This window comes from Triticum urartu, chromosome 6A, assembly GCF_056163025.1.
Source record: "Triticum urartu cultivar PI428250 chromosome 6A, HENAU_Tu73, whole genome shotgun sequence".
NCBI lineage: Eukaryota > Viridiplantae > Streptophyta > Magnoliopsida > Poales > Poaceae > Triticum > Triticum urartu.
Window position 1 is genome coordinate 325,029,494 of NC_141878.1, and position 14,932 is coordinate 325,044,425.

Sequence of the window (14,932 nt, forward strand, 5' to 3'; positions counted from 1 at the left end):
AGAACTCACCTGCAGGGATCGCCAGGGGAGGTGCGGGCGGCCGGTGGATGGGAGGGCGGCCGCTGGAGGAGGCGACGGCCTGGTGGAGGGGGAGGCCAGACGGCCGCAACTGGATGGTGCGGGGATGGCGACGCAGGGGAGGGGGCGGGGCGGCTGGACGGCCGTGGCGCGGCTGGACGACGTGGAAGGGGTGCCGGGGGCGCGGTGGAGGTCGGGGCGCCGCAGGGGAGGGGTGCAGATCGGCGGGGCGGCCGGCTATGGTGGACGGGGTTGTCAGTGGCGGCGTGGATCGGGGATGGCGACGCAGGGGAGGGAGCGAGGGGGCGGGTCGACGTGGAAGGGGCGGCGGGGGCGCGGTGGAGGTTAGGGAGGCGCAGGGGAGGGGTCCGGGGCGGCAAGGCGGCCGGCTACGGCGGACGGGGTCGGCGGCGGCGCGGGTGTGGGTCGAGGGTGTCGGGTACAGAGAGAAAAGAGAGAGAGGACGGGGCGGGATGACCGTTTACGTACCCATCTCTTTGTCGTCCGCCAACGGATGGCAAACAGTCGTTGGGTCATTATGATTTAGACCTCCACTGGACCCCACCCACCTCTTTGCCGTCCGCCAGCTGACGACAAAGAAACTTTGCCGTCAGCTGGCGGATGGCAAAGAACTAGCTGATGGCGAAGGACCTCTTCGTTGTACGCCGTATCTTTGCCGTCCGCTTCCTCAAAGCGGACGACAAAGGACCTATTTGCCGTCAGCTGGCAGACGGCAGAGGCGGTGGACGGTAAAATGCCAGATTCCAGTAGTGTATGGTGCCTTCCATGTCGCACACACGTGAGGGATTCCCGTTGTAGGGTGTTGCAATATCTTCATGATCCGCTTATAGTGGGTTGCTAGAGTGACAGAAGTTTAAACCTGAGTAAGGGGGTTGTTGCGTATGGGATAAAGGGGACTTGATACTTTAATGTTATGGCTGGGTTTTACCTTAGTGATCTTTAGTAGTTGCGGATGCTTGCTAGAGTTCTAATCATAAGTACATATGATCCAAGAAGAGAAAGTATGTTAGCTTATGCCTCTCCCTCGTATAAAATTGCAATAACGACCACCGATCTTGTGAACAATTTCCTAGGATAATTCCGCACAGTGATCCATCATTATTCCACACTCGCTATTTATAATTTATAGTAATATATTCTAACTTTATGTTAATAGCACCTATTTTGTATTTTAGTTCTCCGATACCATGCAAAGCTATCCTCTTCATACCCACAACGTAGTTGTATTTCTCGTTTCTAGATGGAAGCAAGTGTTTAGTGTACGTAGAGTCGTATCAGTGGCAGATAGGACTCGAGAGAATATTAATCTTACCTTTAGCTCCTTGTGGGTTCGACACTCCATACTTATCACTTCCACCTTTGGAAATTGCTACGATGATTCCTTGCACTTGGGGATTATCAACAGGCGCTTTAATTTACTCCACCAGCCGCCCAGCCTCGCCAATCTGGCGTCCTGGCTCCTCTAATCAAGGCACCACCACCACGACCGTCCTTCTGCATCAATTCCACGTCCTGCGCATAATCCTCGTCATGGGGAGGGGGAAGCTGCAGTAAAGGAGGGAGTGATGGCAGAGATGATAGTTACTTCAAACCGCACATGGTCGTCGGCCTGTCCAGGCCAAGCCTGGTTGTAACCCATGTATGCACGCACCCCCGGTTTGTGGTGTGGATGGCAGAAGCTGTTTAAAAGATGATAATGCCAGATGAAAACTGGGGATAGCTCAAAGTTTAGGTTAATGAAGAAGCAAAGAAAATTTCAAAACATTAGCGTCAATCCATCTGGACCAACGTTGTCTTGCCTGTGCATTGTTTGGGCCTCGCCCAATGATGCCCGACAACACGTGTGGCCAAGGCCTGAGGGCTCCTGTCAGTGTGTTAAACGTTGGTGTGTAATACGTTGACTTATGCATAGACAAGTAGTAGCTCTCCCACCAAGGGAACGCCTTAATAAAAGTTTCTAAGTCAAAGGAAGCAGCTCTTCGAGAGATCAAGGAGTGCATCAAGAAGACCTAGACAAACTACAAGAAGAAGCACTAGAAGTAGCTCTCGCCGGCAAGGCCAAACCGGCAAGACGAAGACCCGGCAAGCCCCATGGCTAGCGGATCCCCACCAATCACCAGTGCTCCACCTCAACAGACTCGTAGTTGTTCAGTGAGGTGTTGAGCCCACAGGCAGTGCGGTGGAGCTCGCATGCATGTGTCGGCTCGCCGAAGAGGAAATTACCTTTATCAACACCCGTCCTAATGGCGTGTCAAGCTAATAGGAGGTAGTTGAGCAAGCGGTGCGGCAACCTTATTGGGACTCCTCTCCTTGCGACACCAAGCGATACATTTAATGTGTTTTGTCCTAACTAGCAAAGTTAGGTATGATAGCACTGTTGCTATCGAATCATCATGTAATGACCCTTTTACCACTCTGGTAACCTCTTGAGCTATAAAAGGAGGGCCAAGCCAAACTTTACAAGGGTTGGAACCATCCTAACCCCAAGCACTCACACCTGTGTAGCAGCTTTCTCCTCATATCTTGTCGGGAGAGAGCGCTCCGTGTACTTGTGCACACATTCACCCAATACATCCAAGCATGAGTAGGGTTTTATGCTTCTCAGCGGCCTGAACCTATGTAAATATCATTGTGTCTCTTGTTGTTCTTGCTCTTTGCGTTGAGTGTGCCCCCCTTGCTGAACCAGAAGGGGCAACATTTTCCCATAGTTTGCCAGCTCCACGCCGACAATTAGTCAATCTAAATGACATGATGGTATACTCATAAATACCATACCTTGTGGTGAAATCTATTCTCAGTGTATCCTGTTCACGAATCTTCACTGATGATACCCTGATCAAAGATTGTTCTTGGAGAATACTCTGGATCGAACTAGCTGATCAAACAAATCATTAATCATTGGCAGAGGGTACTTGTTCTTGATGGTCACTTTGTTCAATGAATGATAGTCCACAACCATCCTCAAGGTTTTATCCTTCTTCTCTACCAAGAGAACCGGGGCTCCCACAGTGACAAGCTTGGGCGAATATATCCTTTCTCCAATAACTCATTAATCTGCTTCTTGATTTCTACCAAATCATTCAGGTGCATCCAATAAGGTCTCTTGGATATTGGGGTTGTGCCTGGCAATGAATCAATCATAAATTCAGTTTATCTATCATGTGGCATGCCTGGTAATTCCTCTGTGAATACATTAGGAAAATCTTGCACTACTAGCACTTCCTCCTGAACAACTCCCATGAGGGAATTTACCTGAGTATTCTTTGGTGTGTGCCTAGATACATACTTGGTCCTCTTCTGCTTCGGGGTGGTGAGCAAAATCGTCTTGCGGGCACAGTCAATGTTTCCTTCATACTTCGTCAACCAATCAATGCCTAGGATTTCGTCCAATCCCTATGACTCCAATACAATGAGGTCTACAGGAAAATCATGATTTACGATGCTGAGGTTCGAGTGGCAACCTAAGCCTGCCGTCATCTCACCTCCTGGGGAACTAACCTGAAGAGGGATCCTAAGGGTTCTAGTGGGCAACCCGTACTTTTCCAAAACTACCCTTGATATGGATGAATACGTTGCACCAGAATCAAAAAGTACCAATACTGGACGTGAATTTAATAAAAACTTATCAACCACAGTCTCTGGCTGATCGTAAACCTCCTCCACATCAATGTGGTTCACCTGAGCATGGGGAAAAGGATTGGGCTTCTTGGTTGCTGAGTTGCCGTTTCCATTTCCATTTTCCTGCTTGGCCTTCGGACAATCGGTGGCATAATGTCCCATCTTCTTGCACTTGAAATAGGTGATATGACTCAGATCCTTCTGAGCCAGAGCGGGACGGTGTTGGCTGCCATTGCCTCCATTGCCATACTTGAAGTTGTTCTTGTTGTGGCAATTGTTCCCATTCCCTCCATGGTTATGTCCTCCATGGGTGGGGTGAGTGTGTCCTCCTGAGTATGGGGTGTAGCGGGGCTTCTGTTGAGCTCCAGAGTTGTACTTCCCCTGGCCATACTTTCGCTTATGATTATCAATCTGTTGCTGGTTGCCTTCAAGGATGATGGCCTTGTCTACCAGCTCATGTTAGTTATTGAAGGTAGCCACCATCAGCTGCATACACTACTGTAGGATACTGCTAATGCGACACTATGATTAGAGACCTTTTGCCGAAACTGTGTGCGACACAATAATCGCAAACGATGGTGTAAAAACCGTCAAAAAAGGTGCACAACATTTGCGATGGCGGAGCCATCAAACATGGTTCAGATTTTAGTTGCGTGTGCGATGCAGGGCACACTGTTAATCCATTCAAGCTATTTGCAATGAGGCAGAACAACAAAAACGGGCAGCCATATCAATGTATGTGCGATGCAGGACACACAGTTAATCCATTCGAATTGTTTGCGATGAGGTAGAACAAAAGAAACGGGCAGCCATATCAATGTGTGTGCGATATACGGCATACGGTTCACTTGGACGAACTGTTTTCGATTAGGGAACACAATACAAACGGTTCAACTTAACAAGATATGTGTGATATGCGGCATACAATTCACACGGATGAACTGTTTGCGATGAGCCAAAAGAACACAAACGAGTTGTGTAAACAAGATGTGTGTGATACGTGGCAAATAGCCGACTCATATAAACTATTTGCGATGAGAAATTACAACATAGACGGTCAATACAGTTACTTCGTGTGTGATTCTGTGTGTACAAAAAACTTTGAAAAATGCAAACTAGTTGTTTGCGGTGGCTGCGAGTAATCATGTGCGATGATTAGTATGTTACACATACGTTTCCTTATGTTAACATTTGCAATATGGACAGTTAATATGCAAATGCCTTCTAGACATCGGGCACACACTTAAACTCAATGAACTGTGTACGATACTAATACTTTCCATGAAAATTTATGAACTTGGGTAACATCATTTGAGTATCATATATATATATGTATATAATGGTTACACTATTCGACAAAAAGGAGGATCTTCATAACATGGTTTTGACAACCATATGGTCCATATCTACATACTTAACATAGTAACAACTATCACATTTTAAGAGGCTAAGGGCCAACAACCATATGGTCCATATCTACATACTTAACATATATAGTAACAACTAGCTCATTTTAAGAGGCTGAGGGCCAACAACCACAACTATCCACTGGAAGCAGCTTGATCACGGCGACTTCGCATCTCGTCAATGAAAAGGAAGAGCCCTCCTCTGCCTTCGTAGAGCATGAGTAGAACAATGTCTCCAATTTTCCAATATGGATGCATTGCCACGAGAAGCGAGAACTTGTTAATTTGAATGGTTCCATTTTTGTAGGAAATGTACTACCTTGCAATCACTTTGGCGTTATTAGCAGGCACAAGTGTAATTCGACCACGCCGGGAAATCGATCCAGGAACTGCTACAGGGGCAATTTTTGTTGACATGTAGAATAAAAAACAATTGTAACATATCGTTGAAGATATATATAGTTTATGAGCATCAACATTAAAATAAGACTTTTTACCATCATTTTGTGCATATAATTGATCTTGTTCAATGTGTGCACCATATGTCTAATTAATCCCACCCAAAATCCAGCGTTCATGCGCTGTGCTATCTCTGTCAGACTATCAACAAAGTTTATGACATGCTTCAAGTCCTTCCAGTGAAATTTGGTATGCTTAGTAACATACAGATCATTCACTGTGCATCCAACATATCCTACTTAAAATGTGGAAAGGTATTACTTTTTTTAGAACATGGCAGAAGAATATATAGTGTGCATAAATTGGTAAATAGAATTTGTTACTGCCTAGGAACGGAGTCAGAATATGATATCACAATTGGATGCTTAAATAGTGATCAATTGATTACTTAAATAGTAATATGACGGCATGGAGAAAGTTGAAAGGACACTAACCTCGATCAGACTTTGATCGGCTGATGACGTTGGGGAAGTAAACATCCATGTTAATTAGACCAGGTTGTGGTGCATGCGCTAGAATTTTATTGCCAACTTTCAGTTTATAACACTTAGACATTTTTCTCCAAAGGTCCGCATTAAAATAGGAGTGACCATGTTTATCAAGTTTTATGTTAACCGTCATTGTAAATCCATGTTGCATTGTCAATATGACATCCTGGGAGTCATCAGCAAAGTAAAGCCCAAGATTTCCTTCTACTCCTGTTCTTGTAAAGCAAGGGATGTACTGCTTGAAATGAAATTAAGATCGTAAATTAGATATATTGAAATAACAGAGCAAGATGCAAATACGGGAGTAACTGATAGAACAGATCAATATATAGATGAAAGCAAAGTACAAAAATATAGAATAAAAAATAGATAATGTAACAAAGATTTGATGCAAATATATAGATAATCTAGCAATAGACGGTATATGTTCACAAATTTAGGCCATGCCGACCGTGGTAGGTTGAGATTGAACATACCGAGCGCTCCCTGAAGTCATCTGGAATGGTGAGATAGAACTTCGTTTCCGACTGGCCACGACCACAGTTGCCCGATTTGTGCTCGCACTGTGGACACATGAATGAACACCCACGAATCAGCTTGAACAAAAATGATTCCACGGCGATTTCCGCCGGTTGATTAACAGCGACGGATGGACTGCGATAAGAGATGAGTGAATATTTTGCTAATTAAGTCGATTACCTTCTCCATGAGAAAAATCCCCGGCCCAATCCCGCAGAAAATCCCAGTCGACCAGAGTCTAGAATGTCGGTGCAGATAGGCGGCGGAAAGCGGTAGGGGCAAAATCCCATGCCGTTTGGAGCGCGACCTACACCTACCGCCAATAGCCGTCGAGCTTAGGGTGTAGAGTTGCAGAGGAGTCTGCGGCGAGTGAGTGGGGACGAAGTGGGCAATGGTTTTCTTTTTCCTTTTGCATGTGTGAGTGAACACGCACGGTTCGTAGAGGCGATGGAGATGAATCGTGTGCGGTAGTAACTCACTGAGATTGAATGGGAATCCAAATTTCCTTTGTCCTTCATCCATGAGTTTTTTTCTACGATGAACATAAACCCTGCTAATCACCATGTTCAAATTTGATACTTCTCCGGGTTCATTTACAATATTTAGGGGATTATGTGCATTTTGTAGGCATTAATGCACATAATTCAAATTCAAACAATTGGTGCTTGAAAAGGTGCACAAGAACGGTCTGGAAAAACCATACTCGTGGTATTTAGTAATTTCTCAAGCCTTTTACAAGGAATGGGCAGAGATTTCAATGGAATGCGTGGCAATAGTCAACCACAAACGCGTCATTTAATGGGTCATCAACTATAGAACAATGAAATATGTGCTTGAAAAAATGACGCCTGGCATGGTGCCATGGTATGGCCTCACTGTGCCCTGGATAAAAGCTAAGAAGGTTTGATTTATGTCTTCATGCATGCCCTTCATAAATCAAACCATCACCGAGGAAGTTCAATGCTTTCGAGAGGGAAATCACCAAGATTGAAGGGGAATCCAAATTTCTGTCCTAGTTTGTCATTCAGTTTTTTCCAACGATCAACATACCGCCTCAAATGCGACGTGTTCAAATTTGACATTTTTCCGAACTCATTTACCATATTTAGGGGAGCATGTGCATTTTCTAGGCATTAATTATGCACATAATTCAAATTCGAACAATCGGTGCACGAAAAGGTGCACGAGAATGGTCTGGAAAACCATGCTCGTGCTATTTAGTACATTCTCATGCCTTTTACAAGGAATGGGCAGATATTTCAAGGAAATGTGTGGCAATAGTTAACCATAAATGCGTCGTTTACTGGGTAAACAACTATACAAAAATGAAATACATGCTTGGAAAACATGACGCCTGGTATGGTGCCATGGTATGGCCTCACCGTGCCCTGGTAAAAATGTCATCATGCACGCCTTTCATAAATCGAACCATCACTGAGGAAGTTTCATGGTTTCGAGGGGGAAATCACCAAGATTGAAGGGGGATCCAAATTTCCTTTATCCTTTGTCCACGAGTTTTTTTCCTACGATGAACATACAATCTGCAAATCACCGTGTTCAAATTTGGCACTTTTCTGGGTTCATTTGCCATATTTAGGGGATTATGTGCATTTCCTAGGCATTAATGCACATAATTCAATTTCAAACAATCGGTGCATGAAAGGGTGCACAAGAACGGCCTGGAAAACCATGCTCGTGCCATTAAGCCATTTAGTAAATTCTCATGCCTTTTACAAGGAAGGGACAAATATTTCAGTGAAATGTGTGGCAATAGTCAACCACAAACGTTTGTTTATTGGGTTTTCAACAATAGAAAAAATGAAATAAATACTTGAAAACATGACGCCTGGCATGGTGTGCCATGGTATGACCTCACCATGCACTGGTAAAAATTAGAGAAGGTTTGGCTTATGTCGTCATGCACGCCCTTCATAAATCGAACCATCACCAAAGAAGTTCGATGCTTTCGAGAGGGAAATCACCAAGATTGAAGGGGAATCCAAATTTTCTTCGTTCTTTGCCCTGGAGTTATTTTCTATGATGAACATACACCCTGCAAATCACCGTGTTCAAATTTGGCATTTTTCCGGGCTCATTTACCATATTTAGGGGATTATGTGCATTTTCTAGGCATTCAGCGCATATAAATCTAATCCAGCTACAGGTGCACTGGTGTGATGTGAGGGACGTGGATTGACGTTCAATTGCGGTGCATCCTATGGTGCACATGTGCGATCCGCGTCGCTGGGGTTCTGGCCAATCATAACGCAACACACAATAGGCTCAGCGCACACTATTTCCGGAAGCGACGGAGATGAACCGTGTGCGATAATGAACGAGCAAAATTGTAAGGGAAGCCAAAGTTTTATTGTCGTTTGTCGTTGAGCTCTTGAATACCACCACACTGTACGGCTGCGCGGCCCCTTCGTCCCAGAGCTCTCTCCAGGCGTCGTCCATGGCACCACGGCGCAAAGTAACTGGTAAGGAAGCGATGGCATCCCGCCGCGCCGCGTTCCTCACCGCCCGCGACCGCACACATGGTAAGGAAGCGATGGCATCTCGCCACGCCGAGTTCATTGCCGCCGCCGGCCAAACAGTTACATGGGCGTACTTTGAGGCTGCCATGGCCGAATAGGTGATGGATCTAGAGGCGGCCAAAGCCGCACAGAAGGAGCGGAAAAGGCAGAAAGCAGTCAAGAAAAGAGAGTCCCGCCACAGCAAGAAGAAAGAGGTCGCACGCCTGGTGAGCAGAGCTTGGCGGAGATCGAAGCAAGGTGGGCTGCCGCCTACAAGGCCGGGAAGGAGAATGCCGGCATCTGGCCAGCATGCCCCGATGGCAGCATGTGAGTAGTTTAAGTTTGTAGTATTAGAGCAAATTACCAATAGTACTTTTAAGTTTGTAGTATTAACATACAATGTCAGTAAGAGCATCCTTTGAGGGCTTTGAGCATTGATTAGCATGTGTGACCGTGTGCGTTTTTTGCGTTAATCATTAGGATATCACAAAACACACGGTTTCTATGTCGTACCCGTCTGCGTTTTTTGCGTTAATGACCCATAAGTCAGTTACCTGTGCGATGTTTCCTAATAAACCAGGCATACCATTGACTGAAAAAATCAAGTACACGTGTACATTTTTTTGGAGACGGGATCTGCCAACTTTCTTTTTTCTCGCACACGAGTATTTTACGCGCTTCGTCTGCATTGTGTGTTTTCCCCGCCCAAGTTTCAAGTTTCACAGCGAAATTTTCATTAGGCATGCGATTTCAGAATTTATTCCTCCAACCACATCCCCACCCTCAGTATCCCCCCCCCCTCGCGCCTCCCCCTACTAGCATCTCAAACCACCGCCGCCGCAACCACAGCTTCAACCACATCTACGTTCTGCTCGGATCCAGTTAGGTAACCCACCGATCTTTATCACGGCCCCGACCTGATTGCTTAAATGGCGCCTGCGAAACATCCTCATGCCTCCAAATCCCCACCGCCAGGAGCTGATGGCGGTCCATGGCGCGATGGCCACTGTGCGTGTTGACCCAGAGGAACACCTCGCCTCCGCCGCTGCCGCCGAGATGGTGCAGGCTTTGGCCCAGATGAGTCCCCCAGCGACTACCCCCCATGACTTAACATGTAAGATCTGACTAGCTAAATCTTACAAATACCACTTGCAACGGCTATGATTTGTACGGTTGATGTATTCAGCATGTTCGTACCTTGTTTATTTCAGTACTACACACTATGTGATGTTCAAATATTACCGTGTCCAGCTCAATTTCACCAATACCAGCAACAAACTTACAATACATGACTCAGGATATCACTAGAGATGTTGCCCATTTGCTATTTTTAGTGGATGCTAACCTTGTTTTACTTAACATGTCTGTCCATGTACTTATGCAGGGTCATAACGGCCGATGCTATTGTTTGCCATCGAGGTTAGCTGCATCCCATGTCTTACAATATTTAAAACATCATTTGTGCAATTATAGTTTAACTTCTACCATTTATTGGTTGCCTGTAGGTACACATGTCAGTGGCACTGATCCACGCTTCGATCCGGAGGAATAGCTCGCCTCCACCGTCGCTGACTTTGGGCGGGCTCTGGCCAAGATGAAGTGCCCCAGCAACTACCTCTCAGGACTTACCAAGTATGTACTCACCAGTTCAATCTTACCAATACCAATTGCAATTAATGGCTATGTTATGTATGGTCGATGTATTAAGCATGTTCTAGTAAACATGCCTAACACGTTTTTGCTACTTTCCCTACCTTTTTATAGACATCTGGGCCATTCTCTGCTCTGGCAGCACCTACCTTGTGATGTTTAACTATGCTAATTGCATTTTTATCAATACCAGTTTCAATGTCTATTAAGCCTATTGCAATTAACAGTTGAATCCATTTTTAAACAATTGTATTTCAATGGCTACAAACTTACAAAACATGACTTAGGATGCTGCTAAGCCTGTTGCAATTAACAGTTGTATCCTTTTTTTAATCTGTCCATTTGCTACCATGCTACTCTCTGCAATGAAGATATACTAGAGATGCTGCCCATTTACTATTTTTGGTGGATGCTAACCATGTTCTACTTAACATGCCTGTCCATGTACTTACGCAGGGTCATGAGGGCCGATGTTGTTGTTTGCCGTCGAGGTTAGCCGCATCCCATGTCTTACAGTTTTTCACATCATTTGTGCAATTGCAGTTTAACTTCTACCATTTACCGGTTTCCTGTAGGTACACATGTTAGTGGCACTGATCCATGCTTCGACCCGGAGGAACAACTTGCCTCCGCCGCCGCTGACTTTGGGCAGGCTTTGGCCAAGATGAAGTGCCCCAGCAACTACCTCTCAGGACTTACCAAGTATCTACTCACCAGTTCAATCTTACCAATACCAGTTGCAATTAATGGCTATGTTTTGTACGGTCGATGTATTAAGCATGTTGTAGTAAACATGCCTAACACGTTTTAGCTATTTTCCCTACCTTTTTATAGACAACTGGGCCATTATCTGCTTTAGCAGCGCCTGCCCTGTGATGTTTAACTCTGCCAATTGCATTTTTATCAATACCGGTTTTAATGGCCATTAAGCCTGTTGCAATTAACAGTTGTATCCATTTTTAAAGAGTTGTATTTCAATGGCTACAAACTTACAAAACATCAATTAGGATGTTGTTAAGCCTATTGCAATTAACAGTTGTATCCATTTTTAATCCGTCCCTTTGCTACCGCGCTACTCTTTCGCAATGAAGATATCACTGCTGCCGTTTTATTACCATTTGCTATTTTTGGTGGATGTTAACCCTGTTGTAGTTAACATTGGCTTTCCATGTACTTACACAGTGCTACAATGAGCGATGATGTTGTTTGCCGTCGAGGTTAGCTGCATCCCATGTCTTATACACCATCTATTCCTAAATATAAGTATTTTTAGAGATTCCAATATAGACTACATAAGGAGCAAAATGAGTGAATCTAGATTCTAATATAAACTATATCTATAATTCTATATACATCCGTATGTAGTTCATATTGAAATCTCAAAAAAATACTTGTACTTAGGAACATAGGTAGTTGTATTTTACATCATTTGTGCAATCTCAGTTTAGCTTCTAACATTTACTGGTTGCTTGTAGGTACATATATGAGCGATACTGATCCACGCTTCGATTCCTTTTGCGCATGGGGCAATGAGATATTCATGAACAAGTGTCAAGTGAGAAAACTAAGAAAGATTGTTAGGCGAAAGAAACGGGTGATTGGAATTAATCTCTTTATTTGCACTTTGTCGAAGACAACAATGAACTTTAGGACGGTAAGTAATGTGTTACCTTTTCCCCCTGCCCACAACAAGTTACTCTATTAGACCTTAGTATCTGATATTTTTCTCTTTTTAGTGGTTTCTGAAGCTATTTACTGATGATTACCTTGCAAACTACATGACCGGAGTGGAGGCAACTAAGGTTAAAGTATATAATTCATGCTACCATGATAATGCTCTAGAAGTCTTCCTGAAGGCGGTGAAGGATGGGCGGGCGATCGTCACAAGGGGTTGGACAAAACTGGTTCGTGCCTATGACATGCAGGAAGGCACATTATGGGCATTCCGCTTCTTCAACACCGTCGGCAGTCAAAATGATTTACACTTGTCTCTTCACCTTTACCGCCTTTAAATATTGTGGTTCATCATAGTTAATTGCTGCCTAATCCTGTAATTACTGAACATATTGAACTGGCAATTTTATTTATGGATTTGTTGTTGAACCATTGTGCTAAGAATTTGAATTGCATGTTTCATATTTCAAAATTTCCAATTCAAATAATAAATTACATGCAAAAATAAAAAGAGAACAGACGGTCATGGAACTTTGCAAATGGTTCTGGCAGTAAAATCGCTTGTGATGGATAGCCCAATGCCACATAGTTTTCTACATCAAATCGTGTGTGATGTAGTTCATAAAAGCAAATAGTTAACCAAGGCAGAGGGTGTGTGATAGTTACACCTTTCACACACGAGCGTATACATAAAACTGTGTGGGATGTACATACGAACAGAAACATTTTCCCTGGATTGACTGTGTGGGATGTACATAAGAAGGAAACGTATTCCCTGGATTGACTGTGTGTGATATACATACGAACGGAAATGTTTTTCTGGGATTCACCATGTGGGATGTACATACGAACGGAAATGATTGGGGTTCGATGCCTCGCCCGATCGCACACGGCCCCAGCCTGTGTCCTAGGAGGGCCTATCTCCGATGATTTCTGGGTCATGTGGAAGGACCCCCTATCACCCACACACACTTGGCGATGGTTCCAAATGTCCTCGCGGAAAGGGGTTAAAAACCGTTTGTATAGCACCGACGCGTACTAGTGATACCCAGTTCATCATTGAGCCCTTCCAGAAATGTCTCCTGCTTTGCGGCATCTATGGCCACATCATCTGGGGTATAGCGAGCTAACTAACTCAACTTGTCCATGTACTACCCCACAGTATGATTCCCCTAGCGTAAGTTGCGGAACTCGCGCTTCTTCAAACTCATTGCTCCAGCTGAGACATGAGCGGTGCGGAAGGCCTGCTGAAACTGATCCCATGTAACTGTGGCAATGGGATAGGTGGTGGTCTAATTTTCCCACCAAGAGGTTGTGGGTCCATCAAGCTAATGTGCGGCAAAGCCCACCTTCTCCGCATCCGTGCATCCAACAATTACTAGCTCCCTTCTGATCTTGTGAAGCCAATCATCAGCAACAATCAGCTCGGTGATACTAGAGAACATCGATGGATTCAACCTTAAGAAACGGGTTAGGTTGATGACAGGGGTGGTGGCGGTCTATTGTTGTTGTTGTTGTTGTTGTTGTCCTTGTTGCCTTGGTTCTGGATGAGCATCTGCATCAAGGCATTCTGCTGCTGGATCAGCTGGGTGAGCTCCGGTGGGAAGTTGAATTCGGGGTCACGTCTCGGAGGCATCTGGGGTAACGTTTTGGAGTGGATGAGAAATTAGAATATAACAAGGGTCTAAAGAAAAAATGACACTACCCATATGCATGCAACAATCATTATCACACCAATCATTCATTTATTCAACTCAATCATAGTTCAAACTTGGGATACAAGTCTTATGACAAATAAAAAACAACGGCCTAATCGATCAACAATAAAATAAAAATAACATGGCGGTCATGACTAAGTGTCCTCCTTAGATATCCTCCAGCGGTGCATCTTTCGGTGGTGCGTGCTTCGGTGGTGCGTCTCCTCTTGGTGCATCCTTCAGTGGAGCTCTCCTCTTAGTCCTCATCATTGCTCACCAAGGGTCCATCGTCACCATTCGGGTAAAGGTCTTCTCCCAGGTCCATCTTCTCCTCCATCATGGCAATATAAGTCTTCAAGTTCTGGATTCTATCCAGAAGGTTCTTGACTTCTTCTTCATGCTCATCATGGTCCTATCGTGCTTTATCCTTCAATTCTAGTTCACAGAACAGCAGCTTCCTGAACATCTTTGAGCTTCTGCGAGTCTGAACCTCTAGAGTCCTAATGTGAGTCTCCAGGTCTTGGACATGAGAGAATGGAGTCATCATCCACGGTGCACACGATCTCCCCATTTGCAGTTCTGCGGGAGATCATGGCAAGGTTTGATCCATCGAGCTCGACCCTGTACTCCTCCCGGATGTGTCCAAGTGCATGATGAATAACCATGTCCCTCTCGAGGATCCAAGTAGGGGAGGTAAACTAGAAATCAATGGACTTTGAGAAGCTTTTGAAAGTCCTCCCTGGAATGTGCTCCACAATCCTATAGCAAGTGTTCGTCAGAAGTGCATTGGTAGGAGTTCTGGTTATGGAGGGAAGAGCAATCTTCAATTTCCTAATGATCTGAACCAATTGCTTGCCGAAAGGCAT

The 14,932-nt window shown here is 44.7% G+C and overlaps 1 pseudogene; it reads right to left on the reverse strand.

Moving 5' to 3' along the window:
• Positions 1-14,322: 14,322 nt before the first annotated feature.
• Positions 14,323-14,932, reverse strand: LOC147965140 (uncharacterized; annotated as a pseudogene).